Raw genomic sequence first — 24,046 nt, 5'->3', positions numbered from 1 at the left:
CTTCATTTAAAAAAAAAAAAAGAAAGAAAGGAAAGGAGTGTTGTGAGCACTCAGTGTTATCAAGGAGATAAATTATTTTATATACTTTGAGAATAAGATTCATTTAGACACCACACACACACACACACACACACACACACAATGGGGCCACTAAAACATATTAACGGTAAGAGACTACAATTATTAAAATAGTAAAAACATAAGATCTCTAATAAGTAATAAAAATAGTAATACTGATTTGCCTACATAATCAATACAATAAAAATGAAACATTCTAGTGCAGATTGCTATAGGCAGAGCTTGATACATGGCATAGACTCAAGTTGTTCGACATTTACCATTAGAACACTGTTTTCCCTTACTTAAAACCTTGCTAAATTTGGACTGCTTGAAATGAGATGCGTCTTCTCAGGCTGAATTGTATAGGAAAGTTTTGAAATAGTTTTAGTTATTTCCTAGAATGAGATTAGGGAAATACATTGTTTTGCCCTGTTGTTTTGGGTTGTTGGGTTTTTTTTAAATAACTGTTTTTTGGAAGCTTCAGTAACCCTAGGCTAAGGAGCCAGAGCTTCAAATTTAGCATGTCCTCACCCTGGTATCAATGTCATACCTTTCACATCCCATGTAATGCTCAGTATTCAGAAAATACAGGCCTTATCCATCTCAAATGGACACCCAAAATTATAGAACACTTTTGGCCACTTCAGCTTCAGGTCTATAGCAGTACCTCTTTACTTCACAAGTGCTTGGGGAAATACTCATCATTATTTGTGAAATATTCAGATACTATAGTGATAAGTGTCATAGAAATGGTCAAGAGGAAATGAGTAACTATATTCAGAGCAGGATTTGAATGGTGTACTGTAAGTAAAGCATATGTTGAAGAGTAAGGAAAATATATTGAATAGCTGTTCATTTGGTAAGCCTAGCATATCTGTTCTGAAAAAAGCAGGGTTTTTATGGAAAAATTAGTACATGTTCACCTAATTAAAGATGTTATGCAAATACGCATGCATAAATGGCCAATTAACACTGCCTAGGCAGTCTTGATCCTGACATTTCTTACGTAGCTTGGCATTGGAACTTTAATAGTCTTTTGATTTCAGCTTTGGGGTTTTTGTGCAATATCATTACTGTAAGAGAAAGTGTTTTAAAGTAGCAGCTTTCTCTACCACACATAATGTACTTAATATGCTTCAATAATACTGCAATCAGAAACACATAATGTGATACCAGAACTAATCAGTCAAAAAATAATAGTTTTTATGGAAGGACATAGAGCCCAGAGGGCTCTTTCTACATTGGAATAGTTCAAGTTCCCTCTCTGTTTTTATTGTGTTGAAATAGAGAAGATGTAAAGGTTTAATTTAGATAACTTACACACAGAATTATTATACTAATGTATCTTTCTGAACAATGTATAATAGACTTTTAGGGCAGAAATTGTGCAGGCCAGGCTAGTCTAAAAACAGTACACAACTTGCTGTTGCATACAGAATCCAGCTCTACCTTTTCTGTCACATCTCTGCTGCTGTCTATGTTTAAACAGTTGTCTGGATACCAAATGACAGTCTAAGATGGAATTATTTCTCTCCAAGGGGAAATCTCTCTCCTGACTCCGATTACCATGTCTTGGCTCTCTGTGCGCTCCATATTTGAGGGGAGATACATACACGATAGGTAATTAGCTGCAGAATCTGTAATCAAACAAGTAATTGCCTAGTGAGACATCTAGGATGATCATGGTCAACCTCCACTGAAATGAATTAGTCTTGGGTGGGCATGTGTACTGACAGAACTTGTCATAATAGTCCCTACTTAGTAGCTGTGGGTAGGGATCATTTTCAAATAGTCATTGCATATTCAAAAGAAGCCTCAAGAAGTTACCAATGACTCAAACCTTAAGTGATTGGAAGGTTTCAAACCATTTGAGATTCAAGAAGGCTAAGTAGTCCCGTCATAAGACGTAATCAAGGCTATTGTGGAGAAATTAGAATCTGCATATCCTTCAGACAGTAACTGGATTGCCAAGTTACATTGTACTTTGCCCTTAATTATTATGTTGCCAAAATGACAGTGTGTTACAATTACATTTTTTTTCATAGATTCATAGATGCTAGGGTCGGAAGGGACCTCAATAGATCATCGAGTCTGACCCCCTGCATAAGCAGGAAAGAGTGCTGGGTCTAGATGACCCCAGCCAGATGCCTATCTAACCTCCTCTTGAAGACCCCCAGGGTAAGGGAGAGCACCACCTCCCTTGGGAGCCCATTCCAGACCTTGGCCACTCAAACTGTGAAGAAGTTCTCCCTAATGTCCAATCTAAATCTGCTCTCTCCTAGCTTGTGGCCATTATTTCTTGTAACCCCAGGGGTGCCTTGGTGAGTAAAGCCTCACCAATTCCCTTCTGTGCCCCCATGATGAACTTATAGGCAGCCACAAGGTCACCTCTCAACCTTCTCTTGCAGAGGCTGAAGAGGTCCAGGTGCCCCCGTCTCTCCTCATAGGCCTTGGCCTGCAAGCCCTTGACCATACGAGTTGCCCTTCTCTGGACCCTCTCCAGGTTATCCACATCCCTCTTGAAGTGCGGAGCCCAAAATTGCACACAGTATTCCAACTGCGGTCTGACCAGCGCCCGATAGAGGGGAATTATCACTTCCTTGGTTCTGTTCGTCATGCATCTGCTGATGCACGATAAAGTGCCATTAGCTTTTCTGATGGCTTCGTCACGCTGCCGTCTCATGTTCATCTTGGAGTCCACTAGGACACCAATATCTCTTTCCGCTTCCATGCTACCGAGCAGGTAATTTCCTAGGCAGTAGGTATGCTGGACATTTTTCCTCCCTAGGTGCAGCACTTTGCATTTCTCCTTGTTGAACTGAATTCTGTTGTTTTCCGCCCATATGTCCAACCTGTCCAGGTCTGCTTGTAGTTGTTCTCTGCCCTCCGGTGTGTCCACTTCTCTCCAGTTTTGTGTCATCCGCAAACTTGGACAGAGTACACTTCACTTCCCTCGTCCAAGTCGCTGATGAAGACATTAAAGAGTATCGGTCCAAGGACCGAGGCCTGTGGGACCCCACTGCCCACACCCTTCCAGGTCGATACCAACCCATCCACTACGACTCTCTGGGTATGACAATTCACCACCCACCGGACTGTGTAGTCATCCAAGTCACAGCCTCTTAACTTGTTCACCGGTATGGTGTGGGATACCGTATCGAAGGCCTTCCTGAAGTCTAAGTAAACGGCATCAACCCCTACTCCTGCATTATTCCAGCAAGGATAAACTCATAGCCTATAAAAAAAGTCTCAATTCTATGATGTTTTATTTGTAATATAAAAATGTGGCTGTAGGATACATACAGTGTTGTATGTTTGGTTCAACACTTTGGCCAGCTAGGTTACTTGGGTTTCCAAATCAATTTTAGGAAAATTCTTCAGTTTCATGTTGTTAGGGAAAAAATATAAGGCCAGCACTTCATTTTGTGCATTAATTTTACATTTTCAATTCAATGCATTATAAAGTTTGGTGTAATAATAATAAATAACCAATCCATATTTAGATGAAAATATCTCTGTTGTGGTCCATGTAGGGAGAATGGGCTTTCTCTGTCACCTTATGTGTATCTTAGCTTTGTTTGCAATGAGAGAGAGAAAAGATAGTCAAGAAATTAAGATGCTGACTTGTAAGACACACATTTAAATCTCTGTTCTACCACCGTCAACATGAGTTATCTACATTTGAGTGAAGTTCTTTTGAGTTAGGGCCATGTAACATGTTACACTTAGCATACTAAATACACTTAACATGTTTTACTGCTTGAAGACAAAGTCACTTATGTCTTAAGTGCACTTGTATTGTAGCAAGTTTTTGGTTGTAACCATGTTGGTCTAAGGACATAGACAGGCAAGGTTCTTTGAGTAGATGTGATCTCTTTTATTAGACCAACTGAGTAATTGGAAAAAAAAAATTAGCAAGCTTTCAGGCACAATCATCCTTCTTCAGGCAGAGGGAGTCTCCACTATTCTAAGACTCCAAGGAACGAGAGGTGCTAAAAGTGTGGCAGGATATCATTCTCACTGACATCCTCACTGACATACTGCCATACTTTTAGCTTCTCTCATTCTTTGGAGTCTCAGAACAGAACAATTCTCTATGCCTGAAGAAGGGTGATTGAGCCCAAAAGCTCACTAAGAACTTTTTTTCTATCTACTCAGTTGGTCTAATAAAATATATCACAACCACCCAAAGAACTTTGCCTGCTAGTATTGTAGCAAAGTTACGACTTCTCATGCAAGGAGGATCTCCAAATAGTTCATATCATCTCCATGGAACTGTCCAACAACAGCTGAATGTGTGTGTGTGTGTGTGTGTGTGTGTGTGTGTGTGTGTGTGTGTGTGTGTGTGTTAGTACTGTCTGCCATCCTCACTCAGCTGTGATATCAGCCAGGGATCTCTCTGCTGTCCTAAGCCTTCAGATGGGACAAGGAAAGCCACACATGTCAGTAGGAAGGATCCTGTTTCTTTCACTAGTCTGCTTCCTCCAGGATCAAGCTGAAAGCTACATGCCTGCAGCTTCAGAGGATTCCAGAGCTGGAACCAACAATAAACTGATTGTCAGTCCAAGCCCTAGGACTGTGCTGGAGTTCAAGGCTGTAGTGTGATGCCAAGGCTGAGACCAACAATCAGTAAGCTATGCATGTTAGAGATCATAGTAAGTATTACCAAGCAACTATTTAGAACACATTCTAACTTAATGCCATACAGATGCAACAAATATTAAGTGTCCTGTGCAACAATGGTCTTAGCTTAGCTTGAAAGAGAAAGGCCACACTGAAAAATAACACCCCAGCTGCTGCTAAACTGATCTGATTAACAACATGTATTGATCATAGTCAGAAACTCCACCAAGTTTCAGGGATTTGTAGAAAGGCATTGAATGGTTTCTTGTGATTATTTCATTGATATGGCATGCATAGTCTTATTGGAAAGTTAGTATTATGCTGCATCCATTTATGTTGCTCTTATCAATATATAGATTATGTTATGTTGCTTGTATGTAACTTTATGATTGTGTGGTGGCAAGGATCACGCACGCCTGCCCAAACTTCTGAGAGCCCTGTCTAACCCTGAGGAGAGAAGACAGAGAGCCCCGAAGGATAAGAGTAAGATGGAGCAAGCCCAGACTGGTGCGACATGTGGCACCCCCGCGCCGCTTTTTGAGCTCATTGTCAACCAAGCTTACCAGTGCTTAGCTGATGACATTAACTGCAGGCACTGCTGTGGGGAATTTAAAAGGCACAGATAGTGCTGAAGAGAGGAGGCAAGGCAGGGACTGGGCAGACTGAGCCCGGTGGGGTACCAAGGCTGTGAGGCACGTGAACTGCTGGGTCCCCACTGAAATAGGGCTGGGGGAAGGCAGGGAGCCCCTGCCTGACTCCCTGCCCTACCTCAACTCCTTTGCTACCTCCATAAAGGGAGGCAGCCAGAGGGGTTTGGCTGAGCCCCTCATAGCCAGCCCCTTTCAAAAAAAAAAAAAAGACCCACTGTGTCAGAAGTCAGGGCTTCTTCCTGGGAAGGGACAGCTCGGAGCAGGGGGGCCTGAGATTAGGGTGAAGGTAAGTGATGAAGAGGATGCCTGGTACACCCTTACTGTGTCCTGGGGCAGCCCAAAGAGGGATCAGATGGAGTTCCAGTCAGGGACAGACAAACAGGGAGAGAAGACTGAAGCAGCTGCTACGGGCCGTAAAAGTATTGACACCAGCAGTTGGTGAGTGGACAGGGTGTAGAGAAGATGGAGCCCCAAGTCAGCTGCAACCAAATGCTGAGTACCGCAACAAGGGCACACTAATTACACCACTGAACACCTCCTTTGATTCTTTTGATACCATCAAGACATAGCAGGGGAGTTGGGAAAGGGCCCTGTCCAGGGTACTCACATAGATGTTTACCAGCTAAGCAGTGGCATGACGTTTTGGTTTAAAGGAACTGAGAGATGCATACTTGAGGAAAAGAATAAGCATAACTGATCATCTGGATCTCTAGACTTAGCCTTATTAAGACAAAGACAACTGTCATTCTCAGTCATAGACAGAAGGGGCCAGTGGTGGGATAGGCACCTAAAGTATTGTCTGCTTGTAATGGGAAAAACAACCCCACATTAGAAAAGACACCTGAGAGAATGATCCCATTAAGCAGAGAAATTCCAGGAGCCTCAGAGAGAGCGAGAGTGTGTGGGGGACAGTGGTTGGGTTGGAGGTATTTAGGAGACTATCCTGCAATGAGAGGGGGTTTTTGGATTTTCCCAGGCAGGAAGAGGGTTCAAGTCCCCAGTTGTCAGGGCTGGTAGGAACAGCAGAAAGCCTGATCTCTGAAAATACTGGCATGTCTCTCTGAAGAACTAAGTGGTAGTCAGGCAACAGGGTAAAAATCTTTACTTGCATTTTTGTTCTGTCTTCAACGTTATTGTCAGTTCTGCTTGTATTATTCTTTTTTTCCTAAATAATAAAGTATGTTGTTGTTTTGTCTCCTTACTGATTGCCTGTGGCAAGGAGTGATCTCTGGGTGAGTGATACTCCAGGCTAACCCATTCTACAGAAAGGTGAACCTAAAAATTCTTTTACAACTTAAGGGGAAGCCACCTGGAGCTGGCAGAGATTTCCCTGCTACAGCTGTGAGGTCCAGGAAAGGGCACTCAAGCTGAGGCTTGCAGGGATAAGGAGTTATCCCAGGGGAAACATTGGTCTGTTCCTTGAGACAGACAGTAGGATAGTGGGAATAAATACAGGTTTCTGGGCGTACCCTGCATTTGGGTTTGTGACAGTCATGTTAGCAGCTGAGGAGTTGTGCTAAATTAAATTGTAACCTATTCCCTTCCCTGTAATGGGCCATCCAAGTCATCTTAAAACAAATACCTTGCTCACTTTAAAGAGTTTTTTGCATGGAGGGTAATGAGATTAGGGACAGCCCTTAAATTATAACTTTAAGTAACTCTGTACTAAAGAAAAACTCTCAGGCTGTGAATATGAGAGGATCCAGGAGGGAGGGCACAGGGAGGCAACTCTCTCTTTTGGCATGCCTAGTGAGCTCTATAGGCTCAGCAGATTGTCAGAGTGGGTCCTGCCAGAACCATCACTTGGAAATGGCTTAAGAGTCCAGAGAATGAGCACAGCTACTGCTCACCACCCCACTTCCTGACCCACCACCAAACAACTGTTGAAGTGCTCCAACTGTTTGCTGCAGCTTTATTTTTAAAAATAAGTGATGTTTCTCCAGTAAGATGAGTAAGACCCATGTTGATCTTCAGCTAATCAGAGAACTGGTGATTTTTGCCACAGCAAACAGTAGAGCAGCTTGTCTAGGAAGGTGTGGGAGGGCAGGAAACGCAGGGCTACCTAGAGCAACAAGTAATAGCTGCACAAGTGACCTGAGCCAAGAACTTAGAAGACCAGGTGCTTAGTGATGCATCTGGCCCCTGAATATAGGAAATCTGGTGACATTAACAGAAGATAGTTTTTTGGCATATAAGCCCAGTCACTGACAATGTAATGGGTAGTCTGGCCCTGGATTCAGGAGGATGTGGAGCTGCCAGGAGAGAGCTGGCTGCAGCAAGGAACCAAGCCTGTGTGAAAGTGGTATTTGGGACCTGGAGGGATGGAAGCAAGCCAGCCTGAGAAACAGGGCTTGAACCCTATAGCCCCAGAGAGGTTTATGTTAACTTAGAACCTGGTAAGTCTTTGTGTGTGTGTGTGTGTGTGTGTGTGTGTGTGTGTGTGTGTGTGTGTGTGTGTGTGTGTGTGTTGGAGTTTTTCTACCAGAGGACTGGGTTATGGTGACAGAGGAGAAGGTGTCCACAAATGGGGGTGCCTGGATGGCATTGCCCACTATATGTGACAGAAGCATAGCTGCAAGCTAGAGGAGTAGAGGCTGCTGGAGTGAAACTGGAGCCCAAGGAGGGGCCAATGCCAAGTTAGAGCCAATGCCTGTGCGCTGATGTCTTAGACAGTGGACCAAGACCTAGCATGAAGCCAGGGGAAAAGGGGGCGAAGGCTGTGACAGCTGAAGCCCTGACAGGTGCTCAGAAGCCCGAGGGAGCGCTTGCTTAAAGGAGATACGCTTAAAAGGGAAAGCACAGACCCCAGGTGGTGCAGACCTAGCTGTGGAGGCAGAACCAACCATGGAGGGAACCAGTGAGGCTACCTTCAGCCCCAGGAAGTAGCTCCCCAACAAACCAAAAGATAATACCAAACTTATGACAGATGAGAGACTGGAGGTAAGGCGAGACTGGAAGAGGCAGCAGGCAAGTCACACCACAGGGGGCACCAGGTGCCAGGGTGGTGAACCCCCAAGACTTGCTACACTGATGATATAAATTGCCAAGAGATGCAAGTTATATGTTCCCAGAAAGAATTAACTGCACATCATGCTATGCATACAATTGACTCCATGTGGCACCTAAATCACTTAGTCTTGGCACTTATCCTGCACATGGGAGCACACTTCACCTGACTGAACTATTGGATGCATAGGTTACAATGAAAGCGAGCAAAGCTATAGGTTTATCATTTTTAAGTACTCACAGAATCCCAAGTCAAAAAACTCAGTTAATATAAATGCTGTAGCTTCATGACTTTCCTCTTCACTTGATAACAGAAAAGGTAGATTTCATAAACAACTGGAAAAATTAGATTATGTAACTGAAGATTGGAATTCTTTAATTAAGCTGTCTGACTAAAAACTGGGATTTTGGCACAGGTCAGTTTGGTTTAGGCTAAGACCCAAGATGAGTGCCAAAACAGTTTTATCAGTGACCTGGAAACGGGAGTAGATAGCAAAATTGCAAAGTACAGATGTGGGCAATAAACTGGGAGATAGACTTCAGTGTTGACAAGTGCAAAGTAATACACATGGAGAAAAAGTTACCTCAACTATACCTACATACTAGTGTCCTCTGAATCCTTATAGCAGGAAAAAAGTGGGTCTATATGTCAAATGACTTTTGCATTTCATTTGAGAGAAATATAGTTCATCTAGCAGACAGAAAAATGCAACATCTAAATTATTCTTCTTTTTAATAGTAAATATTAACACAATTATTGGTGCTTTACTATCACCGAACTGAATGGAAGGGTTACAAACAACATGCCAGAAAAAAGAAGTTCTCTACTTAGCCAAGCTGGTTGCCAGCCATATTTGCTATTCCTGCTAAACATTGGGATGGCTTGTTCCTGTGCCCTCAGTAAGGTTTCTTTAAAATACAACCAGCTCTTCTGGACTCCTTTCCCCTTCAGACTGACCTCCCAGGAGATCCTGCCCATCAATTCCCTTAAAGAGTCGCAGTCTGCTTTTCTGAAGTCCAGGATCCATACTCTGCTGCTCTGCTTTCTTCCTTTTTGTCAGGATCCTAAACTCAATCATCTCATGGTCACTGCTGCCCAGCTTGTCATCCACTTCTACATCCCCCACCAATTCTTCCCTGTTTGTGAGCAGCACGTGAAGAAGATCATGGCCTCTAGTTGGCCACTCCAGCACTTGCACCAGGGAGTTGTCCCCAGTACTCTCCAAAAACTTCCTAGATTGCCTATGCACTGCTGTATTGCCCTCCCAGCAGGTATCAGGGTGATTTGAAGTCCCCCATGAGAACCAGGGCCAGTGATCTAAAAGCTTCTGTTAGTTGTCTGAAGAAAGCCTCATCTACCTCGTCCTCCTGGTCTGGTCGTCTACAGCAGACACCAACCATGGCATCACCCTTGGTGCTCTGCTCTAATCTTAATGCAGTGGCTTTTAACAGACCTATCTCCAGTTCTATTCTGGGGCTCTGAGCAATCATACAGCTTTTTTACATAAAGCACAACTCCTCCTCCTCTCCCCTGCCTGTCCTTCCTGGACAGTTTGTACCCATCCATGACAGTGCTCCAGCCATGTGAGCTATCCCACCAGGTCTCTGTTATTCCAGTTACATCACAGTTCCTTGACTGTGAAAGGACTTCCAGTTCCTCCTGCCTGTTTCCCAGGCTCCGTGCACTCACGTATGGACACCTGAGGTAACTAGCCAATTGCCCTCCTCTCTCAAGAAGGATAAGGGGTCCTCCCCTGTTCCCCATTCCTCCTTGTGCTTCCTTCAGCTCTCCCACTTTCCGACTTACCTCAGGGCTTTGATCTCCATCCCCCAGCGAATCTAGTTTAAAGCCTTCCTCACTAGATTACTGAGCCTGTCTGCAACAATGCTCTTCCCTCTCTTTGTCAGGTGGATCCTGTCTCTTCCTAGCAATCCTTTTTTTTGGAACAACATCCCATGGTCAAAGAAGCCAAATCCCCGCTGGCAACACCACCTGTGCAGCCATGCTTTGATCTGAAGGATGCATTTGTTCCTGCCAGAGCCATAGGCAGTGGAAGGTTGTGGCTAATGGGGCTTAGCCCCCCAGACTGGGTTGTGACTGCAGCTCCAGTGTCACTGCTGCCGCAGCGCTGCTTCCAGCACCCCTCCCTGCACACTTCTCCACTGCCACACTCACAGCACCAGTGTGCTGGCCCCGAAACGGCCCCGCAAGAGGCAGAGGTAGGGACAAGTTGATGCACTCCACACTGCCCAGCCTTCCCTCCCCCCACAGTAATATTTTCTAGTGCTGTTTATGGCCAGGGCCTTTCCCCTTGACCATAAGGATCGAGGAAAAAACCACCTGTGCCTCTGTCCTCTTCACCCTTGCACCCAGAGTTCTGTAGTCACTCTTGATCTGCTCAGTCACCCCTGGCAGTATCATTGGTAACTTACGCAAAGTCAAATAGCAGGATCTGAACAGAGTGAGAGCATGACACCCCAAAATACCTTGTACCCTGCTGGTCAGGGACTTACTTGGCATATAGGATTTTAAACCCACATCTCTTATTATACAAAAGAGGACATTTTACATGACTGTTCTGCCTGCTGTACCATTAAATACACATTTCTCTACTTCCAATTTTACCAATTTCCTAGTTCTTCATTTATTTTGCTTTCCTTACCAAAGTCCATTTCCTTTGTTTCCAAGTCAAATGGAATGTTTTGTGTTGAATGAAACAGTTTTCTGTTTCCTTGTGAGAAAAAGAACAAGTTTAAATTCCATTCAGTCTCAACCATTATTTTCAGGCTTGGCTGCCAAACAAAAACAGACTTGTTAACACAGACCTAGCTGTGGATGGTTTTCACTTCTTCAGCATTCCTGGGTGGACTATCTACCATTAGATGTTGCATTTGTTTCTTCAGGTACAGATCTTGGGCTGACTATAGAACTGAGGTCATGCCGTCAAAAAGGATTTTTTTTAAGGAGCAGTATATGAACTGCTTTTATTTCAAAACAGTTTCCCTTTCAAACATTATTAATGTGGCATCTTGGCCATTGCCAGGGGCACTCTGCAGAAATTATAAATTACCTAGAACCTGAAGAGAGGAGGAATATTTTGATGAAAGATTAATTATTAGCAGAAGATTCCATTGTTATCTAGATAAACAAAAGATAAGCATTGTTCTTTGCAAATCAATAATTTTCATTCTGGAACTATCACAAATTCATGTTCCATCATAGTAAGCAAGCATGGCTGTTTGGATTTTATTGTGCAAATTTCTTAAATTTTAACATGTAAAGGTTGTTTAACAAAATCTTTAAACTTTTAAAAAACTAATCCTCTAGCTTCTAACAAACTAATCCTCTATAAGAAGTGGTTTTAACATTTTTTTTTCTTTTTTCTAATCAGATTGACTAATTTCAGTGAGCCACATAGTTTAATACATAAATCAATTTAACTGTTAGCTCCAGAAAATCTACACAAACTTCATCACTGGTTGGTAACAATGAAAAAATACAATATCTTTTACCATTGATGCAGTACTTTCTTTCAGAGATTTCAAGGACATTTCATTATTAATCTTACCTAGTTTTGCAATAGGAAAACTTTGGCAGAAAGAAATTAAGTAACAAATAAGTTTGTAATTGGAACAGGTTTATTTATTTACCATTATTAGCTGCCTCCTCCTAAATCTTAACTTATTTTACCTCAGTGAAAACAATTTTTGCTATGCATTATCAAGCCACTAAAAATGATAGCTAACCTTTTTATATTGTTTTTCCCTTTGGGTTAAATTCCTTAAATTCTAGATGTGATATTAAAAACAAATTTCTTCCATGATATTGAAGGATGTTGTTGTTGGGGTTTTTTAATATAGAAAAAAATCATAAAATTAAAGATAACAGCAACATTAAATATCAACTGAATCTTGAATCTCAGAATCCTTGTGACTGACAAACTTGATGGGCCTTCATGCATTTAGTAAATCACACACTGTAAGGTTTATGCTTTTTGCTTTTCTCATGATTTTCAAGTGGCTAGTTGCTAAGTATAGTGTGATGGAGTGGAGGAAGAGCAAGAATCTTACCTGCAGAGTCCACAGGCAGCGGGAAAATAGCAGCAAGAAACAGTGCCAAGTAAGAAAACAAATGCTGGGGAAACCATTTATCAAGGAGGAACCCCATGCCTGGGTTAAAAGCAGGCTGGTTTGGGGAGATGGATGGGCCAGAAGTGAGGTCCGGAAGCCTGGAAGGGCCAAATGGTGGAGCGCAGCCTGTCAGCAGCAAGCCCACCGAGACGGCTTGGAGGAGCCAAATGATTTACCTGCAGGATTGTTCTGGCACTCAGGAGCAGATGATTGGGATCTGAGCCACGACACTGAACCTGAAAGACAAGACAGAGATGGAACCAGAGAGGAACTGTGAGTGGGGCAAGAATAGCTCACAGTAGACCATTCTGACCATGGATCCTAAGGTCAGAAGGGTCTCACAGGACAAGGACTATGTGGTCCAACTCTGGGCCAAGAGACTATAAAGAATGGACTAAGATCCAAAGTAATCTTATTGCACTATAAGACAGTATAGTCTTCATGCCCTTGAACATCTATTTAAGACCTCAGAGGCTGGCTTAAGGCAGGGTGTAGGGGAGGTGGAACCCTGGAAGACAGCGCCAGGACTGGATTAAGGACAACATCTGCAAGAAAAAGTCGTGGCAGGGGAGGGTGGTTGGCCTTACTCCAGGTCCAGCTATACAAGGCTAAGAGCAAGCTGTCTACTCCTAAGGGAACTGAAACTCAAAGAGATCCAGTGGAAAAGTTGAGGCATGCCTCACAAGATAGGCACAGGCGCTTCCACATATAGTAAAGAGTAATAGGAGAACATTACTCCAGGGTAAGCAACATTGTAATTTTAAAAGAAGCAATTATTACCTTATGGTCAAACTAGAATTTTTAAACATTAATTGTCCTGAACCCAACAGTGAATGCAGACCCATTTAATTTCTGATTCTTATAGCAACTCTGCACTAGATCTCACTGATCTAACTTCTGCCAGCCTATGGAGTCTGAATGGACTGTATATCAGCTGGGAATTGTTGGGATACAACCTGCAACACTTCCTCCTTCTACCTTACTACAATGTTTATTTCAAATTTTAATAGGAATATTGCTGCAATCATTAAGGCCCATCTTAGATAACTTTTAAATTGTTTGTGTGCACCACATTTATTTGCAAAAAACCTAACCAATTTTGTATGAAATGATGATCTCTCCCTCTTTACACATATGTAGCCCTTCTGCCAGGGACTGAACAGTAGTAATGAGGACCAGGTTCAATTTTAGAGCTTTTACACTACCTCTCAAATTTAGCCCGGGCCCCCAGCGCAAGATCCATCAAAATAAAATATAATTTGATATACTAATGTGAATAAACTTCCCGACTCACAAGTAAATGTTAAATTAGAACAGGATTTGTGATGGGGAAAAGGAGAGCAATCATACACCTTAAGGAAAACTTAACTATTAACTCTTAACTGTAGTTCAAAACAGATGACAGTCACAGTTATCTTAAACCAGGTCATAGTCACTGGCAAACCAACCTGGAGAGCTTCCCCCTGCTCAGTCACCTGGGAAGGGAGTCTCAACCAGCTTTGCCATCTGGTGGCTTTATCACCTACATAAGCCAAAGTAAGAACTGCAGGGTAGGGAGACCCTACCCAGGGGTTGCCACTCTGTTATTGGGACTTTACTACCCACACCAGCCAAGGTAGCAAGTTCTGGGTAGGGAAGTCTGCATCAGAGTTGCTGCCCCTGTGTTGCTGGGAGTGCTGCTAGGGTATGATACTAGGGAGCACTGCTCTGGCCACCACCTCCAGCGGTCTCCACCACTCCTCTGAACTGCTGTCAGGGAATCTCCATCACTCCTCCACCAGTCCTTTTCAGACTGTGATGCAAATCCAGCTGTTTTAGATCCCACCCTATACCAATAGGAGCGTACCAGAGCAACAGAGAGGTGAAAGGCTCTGCACCAGTCCCTCAGCCCTGTCTGCTCCCTGCAGCACAACAGGAAATGGAGTGACTAACAGCTGCCATGCTGGGGAGAAAACCCAGCTCACATTGAAACCTAAAGAAGCCCTGCAGGGAGGCACTTACTGGAGGGGCAGCTGAGTGGCAGCCAGCAGAGAAGTGAGTGGATTAGCTGCTTGGAGCACTGGTGGGGAAATGAAAGTCAGCTGCTGTAACCACAGGTGGAGAGGGAGAGAGAGCGAGGGAGCGCGCGATGGCTCCCAGCTGCAACATTCCTGGACGTGGGCAAGAGGAGAGATGGGCTCCTGTTTTTTCTTCATTATTTCTGTTTCTGTTGAACTCTGGTAGATGTGGAGGGAGTGGAGGGGTGGTGGAGCTCCTAGCCAGCAGTGACCTGCTTTAAATATATGGAATAACCAAACATGGCAAGCATAGCCAGACCTTAAAGGAGCAGGCCTCAAATTTGAACTGAGACTACAGTGAGTGATAAACCCTTTCTGTTGGTAGATTACATGTCATAAAGGCAAACAGCCTCCTGTTGCATCTTAAACCTTAACACGAAGTCATGGTGGGTGAGAAAGGCAAAAGGTAGCAGCACCCAACTGCAGATCTCTGCACAGGTTACAATGAGAGCTGACTTTTAGTGACCTTTGTATAACTTGGGTTCCTGTCACACATTACACATATTGTACAATTAACTGGTCTACCATTCAATACATTTAAACCAGCCATATATGCAAGGTAGCTATCAGTCAATGAACTGGTTAATCATGCAGGAAATTTAGACTGGCCATGTATGCCAAGTGATTATCACACCATAAAAATGTCCATCCAGCCATAAAAATAGTGCTTGAAAATGTATAGCAACTTTATAGCTGGTTTCTATACAGCTTTAATTTTCACGTGTGGCAGGGCCCTTTGAATCAACAACATTTATTTGCCTACAAACTTTACAATTTGGAAGGGCGGGCTGATGGACACACAATCTGATCCACCTGCCCTTTATAACTGCATACCTTAACCTGAAATTGTATAACCCCAGACCACAAACAGTGAAAACAAGCATGAGCAATCCCTGAAACCTGCATATTAATAAGGTATACAGTTGAGAAATACACAAAGCAGCTATTATAGAACAGAACCCACAGGTAAACATGCAAACCATAAGCAAGGTTACACACACACACACACACACACACAAATGTATATGTCAAAAGAGAGAGAGTTTGAATAGAAAATAAAATCTTACCAACCACATGAAACAATTTTATATGAGAAGTCATGATAATTTTCATTACAGTGCATGCCTCTAACAATCCTCCCCATTATTATCTGATCTGACTGTTTGGGTAGGCTTTGTGCACCAGGAGTTAGAGATTTTTAAATCCATTTTTCCAAAACTTTTAGAATTAATGTTTATTTTTTCAAGACTGGAGCTAAAGCAATCAAATGTCCTCTTTTTTTAAAGGGAAATCAATGTGTACTTTTATTAAAGGTCTAAAAAAAAAAAGATTCTTCGGAAAGTATATGTAGTTGCACAGATGCAATAGATTTAATATCATTGAGTAGTCACCTTCCATCACAGTTCCATCCACTAAGGAGGGGGGCAGAAGAGTTATGTATGTTATTTGATATGATTATGGAATGTCTGACATTAGCCATACACTCCCTTTCTCTAAAATGAGGAGTCTGTTAGTCTGGCATGAGAAACACTGACTAGCCCTTGTACAGATGATTTACTGGCATTTATAACAGAACTAGGAAGTTCAGTAACAGAATCATTAACAGATTCAACAGAATATCCACATAGTGGATTACTATAATAAATTAGAAAGAATGACATGGATCTGTAATCTCTCTGACTTGTTCTTATTTTTCAGTTGTGTTAGCTTTATTTCAAAATATTAGTCTCCCTAGATACCTTAAAAAATGAGTTATATGGCCCATTTAGACTACTATCAAAGAAGATCTGGTGAATTGCTCTCAATAACTATTTGCTTGACTGCTGTGAAGGATTATATAGAAAAAACAGTATGGTGTACTGCATGGCATACCTGCTGTTCACCTGCAGGAATATTCAGTACAACAAATCATAAAAAGGCATGTTATGATATTTAGTGGTATAACTAGTGGGGAGGGGGTGTTAGGGGCAACCACGCCGTGTGCGGATTTGCGGGGGCACTAAAAAAGCAGCTGCTGCTAGCAGCCACATATTCTCATTTGCAATCATGGGTGTAACTGGAATTTATGTCTCTCATTTTGTCCTGAGTGTCTGGCTACATTCCTACAGTGCTGGTAAAAGTACATCAATTTCAAACTTAAAATTGATTGTCAGAGTATAAGATTGGATGCCCATATCTGTTATCATCACTAAAAAATGAGGTATACTGGATGACAAAATATATTCAACTAAAATATATTATCATGAAGAGTATTATTGAAGGGTTTTCTTCAGATAAAATATTTGGATACCTATCCAAACAATTTTTGAGAAAAATTGTTACTTTTCCTGTTTATTGCCGTGCAGTGACCAGTTCTATAGATTATCCATGGATATGCAGTTTTATTTTTAGCAGGCAAATTAAGTAAACATTTCTAAAGATAAAACATTTTCATTTAGAAAAAACTAAATCTGTCCCTCACAGTTGAATAAGATCCAAACTGGACCTGCATATTTGTAAGTAAATTTTGGGAGGAATTCTGCCTCACTGACATGAAGGAACTTTTACTATTGATTGAATTGGGGCCAGGATTTCATTCTCTGTACCAATGAGCCAGCCTAATTGCATCTGGTTTCTTTTGATCTCACTATATATAAAACTCTGAAATGTGACATCATGTCATGGCACAGGACCCCCAGGGATGGCTGTGATGCCTCTAGGGCTCTATGATCGTGTCAGTTCTGCCTTGTGGGCACCTTCTAATCTTGCCTGCCACATCTTGTTGGTAAAAATAAAAAGTAAGGAGGCTGCCCATGAGTTTCTGTGCAGCCACAGTCCTGTTGAACCCCACTAGACCCTGTGGGTTCCTGGACACCTTGCTGGGTCCCACTCCAATTCAGTGCCTCACGGGACACCTTAAGCCTTATGGGCTAGATGCATGGCTCCAGAACCTCCCCTTAACCATGAGGCATGGTAGTTATATGGATATTGTTCCCTCTGTGGGGTCTCTCAACCTCCACCTTTTTAATGTATCCAGACAGCCTCAACCCAGTATGTCAGGCCTGGCTTTCAGGCACTAACTTAACTCAATCTCCTCTGGTGTGGGGCTCTTTGACGCAGGGCTCTACACAATCATGTGCCCACCTCTGGGCACTAATAAGACCTCCACCTCCCCTGATAGGCTCATCCCGAATCACTGGTGCAAATGACAATACAAACATCAGCCACTGGGCTATAACAGAACAATAATGATAGAGTCACATTCTGCCCCTCTAAGAAGTCAAACCTCTTCCCTAGTCTAGCATGCCACTCAGCCCAGGGTACCTTCTAAACTCTGGTAACCATAGGAGTCCTTCAGGTAGCAGACCAGGCAACCAAACATCTCCAGGTGGCTCTTTCATGCAGCAGCTCCTTTCTCTGGTGGCTGCCAGAGAACTAAACCCTGCCAACCCAGCCCTGGGGTTTATATGTGCCAGGGCCCTGCCTTCTTCCAGTCAGTTGACCATGTGCAGGTGCCAGCTAATTCCCTCATAAGCCTGCTGCCCAGGCAACCTGCAGCTGTGGAGCTCTGCCTAACCTGCAGGGCTTCCTGGGTAGGTTGCTTCTGCCCTGAAAGGAGCAGGTACATCTTAGTGCCCTGCAACGCATCATATTAATAATATTAATTATTTAAAGATAGTAAATCAAGAAGAAACAAAATACATAAACTATTGAAGTCTTACCACAAAATAAAGTGTGGGAAGCAAAAAATGTAATTTGTATCAGGATAATCCAATAAGTATCTGTCATTTTACAGCTCTGCGTTCACCTGTCCCTTAAGGTAAGCAGATTTCCCAAAAGTGAATCTACCTGCGTAGCAAATCTTGAAAACAGATTATTTATCTTGGGGTTTAGATAGATGTAACAATAACAGAGAATAGCCATATAAGTCAATGGTTTTCAACCTGTGGTCTGCAGGCCCCTGGAGGTCCACAACTGTGTTCCAAGGGGTCAACAAAAGATGACTAAGATCAATCAAAAGTATGTGAATATACACACTTACAATTTAAAGGGGTCCACACCTCCATTTGAAATTTTTTAGAGGTCCGGAAATGAAAAAGGTTGAAAGACTACTGATATAAGGTATTACAATGCATTGTTACATTTATACACGTAATAAGTGTAGCAAACCCATTCCAGGTTTACCCCTGCTTTATTTAGGTTTAAACCTACAGGCTGCATCTACATGTGTGCTTAACCGGAGAGTAGACTAATTAGCTGTGGAGTAAAGCATTACTGTCTATACGTGCGATGCAATTAGGCTGCAGTAAACTAATTAATGCTGCCATAAGATAGTATTGTCAATGTCATGGCGGGGTCCTGCAGGAGGGCTGTGACCTCCTTGAGGCCCCCCTCTCCGTGTCCATGTGATGTGGATGACTGCACAGTCCGGTGGGTGGCGAATTGGCTAGAGGGTCGCACCCAAAGAGTCGTGGTAGATGGGTCGGTCTCGACCTGGAAGGGTGTGGGCAGTGGGGTCCCGCAGGGCTCTGTCCTTGGACCGATACTCTTTAATGTCTTCATCAGCGACTTGGACGTGGGAGTGAAATGTACTCTGTCCAAGTTTGCAGATGACACAAAGCTATGGGGAGAAGTGGACACACCGGAGGGCAGGGAACAGCTGCAGGCAGACCTGGATAGGTTGGACAAGTGGGCAGAAAACAACAGGATGCAGTTCAACAAGGAGAAATGCAAAGTGCTGCACCTAGGGAGGAAAAATGTCCAGCACACCTACAGCCTAGGGAATGACCTGCTGGGTGGCACAGAGGTGGAAAGGGATCTTGGAGTCCTAGTGGACTCCAAGATGAACATGAGCCGGCAGTGTGACGAAGCCATCAGAAAAGCCAATGGCACTTTATCGTGCATCAGCAGATGCATGACGAATAGGTCCAGGGAGGTGATACTTCCCCTCTATAGGGCGCTGGTCAGACCGCAGTTGGAGTACTGCGTGCAATTCTGGGCGCCACACTTCAAGAAGGATGCGGATAACCTGGAGAGGGTACAGCGAAGGGCAACTCGTATGGTCAAGGGCCTGCAGACCAAGCCCTACGAGGAGAGACTAGAGAAACTGGACCTTTTCAGCCTCCGCAAGAGAAGGTTGAGAGGCGACCTTGTGGCTGCCTATAAGTTCATCACGGGGGCACAGAAGGGAATTGGTGAGGATTTATTCACCAAGGCGCCCCCGGGGGTTACAAGAAACAATGACCACAAGCTAGCAGAGAGCAGATTTAGACTGGACATTAGGAAGAACTTCTTCACAGTTCGAGTGGCCAAGGTCTGGAACGGGCTCCCAAGGGAGGTGGTGCTCTCCCCTACCCTGGGGGTCTTCAAGAGGAGGTTAGACGAGTATCTAGCTGGGGTCATCTAGACCCAGCACTCTTTCCTGCTTATGCAGGGGGTCGGACTCGATGATCTATTGAGGTCCCTTCCGACCCTAACATCTATGAATCTATGTGTCAAGTCGGCCCAAGGGCACCCTCTATTCTCGCCCACCACGTCTTTGATCTTAAGTTGGGAGGCTGCCTTATGCCCTCTTGGACACAGACTCCTGGACCCCTCTTGGGTCTTGTCCAGCACAAATGGGTGCTTCAGGGCACTCTAGCCTTATGGGCTATGCGTGGCTCCAACCACCCCTGATACCATGCCCCAAGCCTCCAGATGGGATAGACGTTGGTTTGTCTCTCTCCCTACACTGATGCCCCCTCCTGGGGCTCTCCCTGGCCATTCCGGGCCTCCGCCCTGTCTCGGGGCCTTCTCTGCGCTGTTGCCCCCTGTCTGGGCCTTTTCAATAGTGACCCCTCCTGGGGTCTGCTATGCCCTTACTAGGGCTTCTCAATAATGCCCCCCCTTCCTTGGGGCTTTCCTCACCCACACCTGGGCTTCTAAAGTATTGCCCCCTTCCTGGGGCCCGTCACGCTCACATTGGTATTCTCAATGCTGTCGCCCTCTTTCGGGGCCTTCTCAATAGTGCCCCCTCCCTGGAGCTCATCATACTCCCACTTGGGCTTCTAAAATATTGCCCCTTTCCTGGGGCCGTCACACCCGCACTGGGCTTCTCAATGGTTGCCCCGCTCTGGGACTTGCTACGCCCGTACTGGGTTTTTTAAAAAGGCTGCCCCTCCTGGGGCTTGTTGTGCCCAACTTGGGCTTCTCAAAGTTGCCCCTCTCTAGGGCTTGCTACGCCTGCACTGGGGCTTCTCAAATGCCCCCTCCTGGGGCTGGGGTCTAAGCACCCCATAAGCTGTGCCCTCACTGGCGCTAGGGCCCCACACCACTGTGGGTCCCTATGAGTATACTGCACCCACTCGGGCGTTGGGGTCCTCACCCTCTGTTGTGAGTCCCCAATGAGGCCTCCTTCAACCCCTATAGCCTCATCCAAACCACCAGTCTAATAAATAACAACACCAAAGCAAAACCACAAGCCCCTAGGCTGTAACACAAATTGAAGCCACCTGGCTATAACTTAACACCACGGCTCAAACCTCCCAAGCTGCCTTCTGTAACTCTGCTCAAGCAGTACTTGCAGTTCTTACTACTTCTTGTGTCATGACTGAGAGAGCTCCTACCTCTCTGGCTGCTGGCAAGAAACTACCAGCCTGGCCTCAGCCCTGGGCTTTATAAGAGCCAGGCTCTGCCTCCTACAGGCAGCTGACCGCTGGCAGGTGTGGGTCATTTGCTCCCTCCAATTGCCCTGGCAACTCACAGGTGGGCTCCTATTCCCTGCTAGGGCTCCCTATGCACTGTGAGAGCTTTTCCTCTGGCAGTTTCTGCCCCTCTAAGAGCAGGGCACCCCGGTGCTCTGCGATGGTCAGGGACAGTACTACCTTATGGCGGGGTAATTAGCTGTGATTAAACACACATGTAGATGCTGATCCTAGGCGTAAATTGTGTCTGATCAACCCAGCCAGCTGGGGGCTAGACTACTGTCTGCTGCCTAGCCACATGGCTCCACATTTTCAGCATCCTTGGGCATTTTTGCACATGCTGTGGGGCACAGTATTGGGCATTTTAATTAGCAAGCCATGCTAAGTAAATCTGCCTGTGCATCGCATGTATCAGTGTCCCCATGCATCCCCACACTGAAAAAATGGTGGTGGGGCACTTTGAACTAAAGCTTATTGAACTTGTTTTATTTTAAAGCACCGTGCCACCATTTTTTTTAGTATGGAGATCCACTGGGATGCAGATACACATGATGTGGAAGGTTGCAAGAGCACTGAATTTCCAGCGTGTTAAAGCAAGCTCCATGCACATGTATAGGAGCCTCTTGTGGCCCAGGCAGTCCTTTCACTGACAAATGTTGCTAGCTGGAACCCAGGGCATGGTCCTGGCCCTGGCCCTGGCATTAACTGCTCTACCCTGACTCGAATTGTTGCTGTCCTGGACACACAATGTGTAGACGCTGCACCCAGGAGTATTTTACTCCCGCTCAAACTGCTTCTAAGTTAATTGCTTCAAATGGAATGTGTAGAAGCACCCAGGGTAATTTAACTACTTTCTATCACTACAGGCTCATGCAGACATAACATTGTAGTAGCTGACATAGGTGTAAGTTGGCCAAGGCTAATGGGGCTTATCCCCCCCAAAACTAATTTTGTGACGACCAGCAACAGCAGCAGCTCCACTGCTCCAACTCCACTGCCAACCCCCGCCACTGCAGTGTCGCACCCAGCACCCCTGCCACACGCTCCTCCACCACCGCAGTTCTATGCCCAGCACCGGTGTGCACCAGCCCCACAACTCAGCCAAATAATATTTGGAGCACCAGCCCCACAACCCCCAAATAATACTTTCTCCCACCACTTTTGGTAGCTGATGATATTGCAGTTTCCCTCCCCCTTTTAAAAAAACCAGAAAGGATGTTTGTCATTTTCCTGGATCTGTACTCCTAAGATTTACTGCTGCAATTTGGAGAAAAGTATGGGAAGAAAGAAAGGCTAATTTAATCTCTGAGAAATTCAGGAATTTTAGATATGTTTCTAATAAGCAGCAGAATGTTTAGAGGCTTACATATACTGAACCTCTGAATCTTTTGATATTTACCCATTTTTAATAGCTGTTTGTTCAAAATGGGTTTATATGACTTAGCAATGGAATGTGATTCTATTTAAGGAAGGAATAAAAGGCACAGAAAACTGAGGCCTTTAAACCCTTTGAACATCTTCTAGTTGACAACAAATCTTTGTATTACACTAAAATAGATATTAATGGTTTCTGGACATACTGTTGAGATCTATCCCTCGCTCATGTTAGGCAGGTCATGTTTCTGTAATATTTGTCTGTGTCATGAAACCAATACTAGCTAGGACAGGGGTTGGAAAAATGGCAGATCCAGCCAGCAGCTAGACTCCATTTCCCAGCAGTTCTTGCATGCCCGGGTCCTGGCTGATCTCCACAAACACCCTGGGAGCACAGGGCCATGACAGCGCAGGACTACAGAACCAGGTCTCTGCCCCAGCATGGCCCAGCCTCATACTGTCATGCCCCCATGCTCCCGCGGCCTCCGTAGGGGCCAGCCAGGAGCCACAGAGGCTGGGTACGTGGCTGGTCAGGGAGCTGCTCTAGGGCCGAGGCCAAGATTCATAGATTCATAGATTCATAGATGCTAGGGTCGGAAGGGACCTCAATAGATCATCGAGTCCGACCCCCTGCATAGGCAGGAAAGAGTGCTGGGTTCAGATGACCCCAGCTGGATCCTTATCTAACCTCCTCTTGAAGACCCCCAGGGTAGGGGAGAGCACCACCTCGCTTAGGAGCTCGTTCCAGACCTTGGCCACTCGAACTATGAAGAAGTTCTTCCTAATGAATAGTCTAAATCTGCTCTCTGCTAGCTTGTGGCCATTATTTCTTGTAACCCCTGGGGGCGCGTTGGTGAATAAAAACTCACCAATTCCCTTCTGTGCCCCCGTGATGAACTTATAGGCAGCCACAAGGTCACCTCTCAACCTTCTCTTGCAGAGGCTGAAAAGGTCCAGGTGCTCTAGTATCTCCTCATAGGGCTTGGCCTGCAAGCCCTTGACCATAGGAGTGGCCCTTCTCTGGACCCTCTCCAGGTTATCCACATCCCTCTTGAAGTGTGGCGCCCAAAACTGCACGCAGTATTCCAACTGCAGTCTGACCAGCGCCCAATAGAGGGGAATTATCACCTCCTTGGACCTGTTCGTCATGCATCTGCTGATGCACGATAAAGTGCCATTGGCTTTTCTGATGGCTTTGTCACACTGCCGACTCATGTTCATCTTGGAGTCCGCTAGGACTCCAAGATCCCTTTCCGCTTCCGTTCTACCAAGCAGGTCATTTCCTAGGCAGTAGGTATGCTGGACATTCTTCCTCCCTAGGTGCAGCACTTTGCATTTCTCCTTGTTGAATTGCATTCTGTTGTTTTCTGCCCATTTGTCCAACCTGTCCAGGTCTGCTTATAGTTGTTCCCTGCCCTCCGGCGTGTCCACTTCTCCCCACAGTTTTGTGTCATCCTCAAACTTGGACAGAGTACGCTTCACT

Source organism: Alligator mississippiensis, chromosome 3, assembly GCF_030867095.1.
Source record: "Alligator mississippiensis isolate rAllMis1 chromosome 3, rAllMis1, whole genome shotgun sequence".
Lineage (NCBI taxonomy): Eukaryota > Metazoa > Chordata > Crocodylia > Alligatoridae > Alligator > Alligator mississippiensis.
This window is presented reverse-complemented; position numbering follows the sequence as displayed.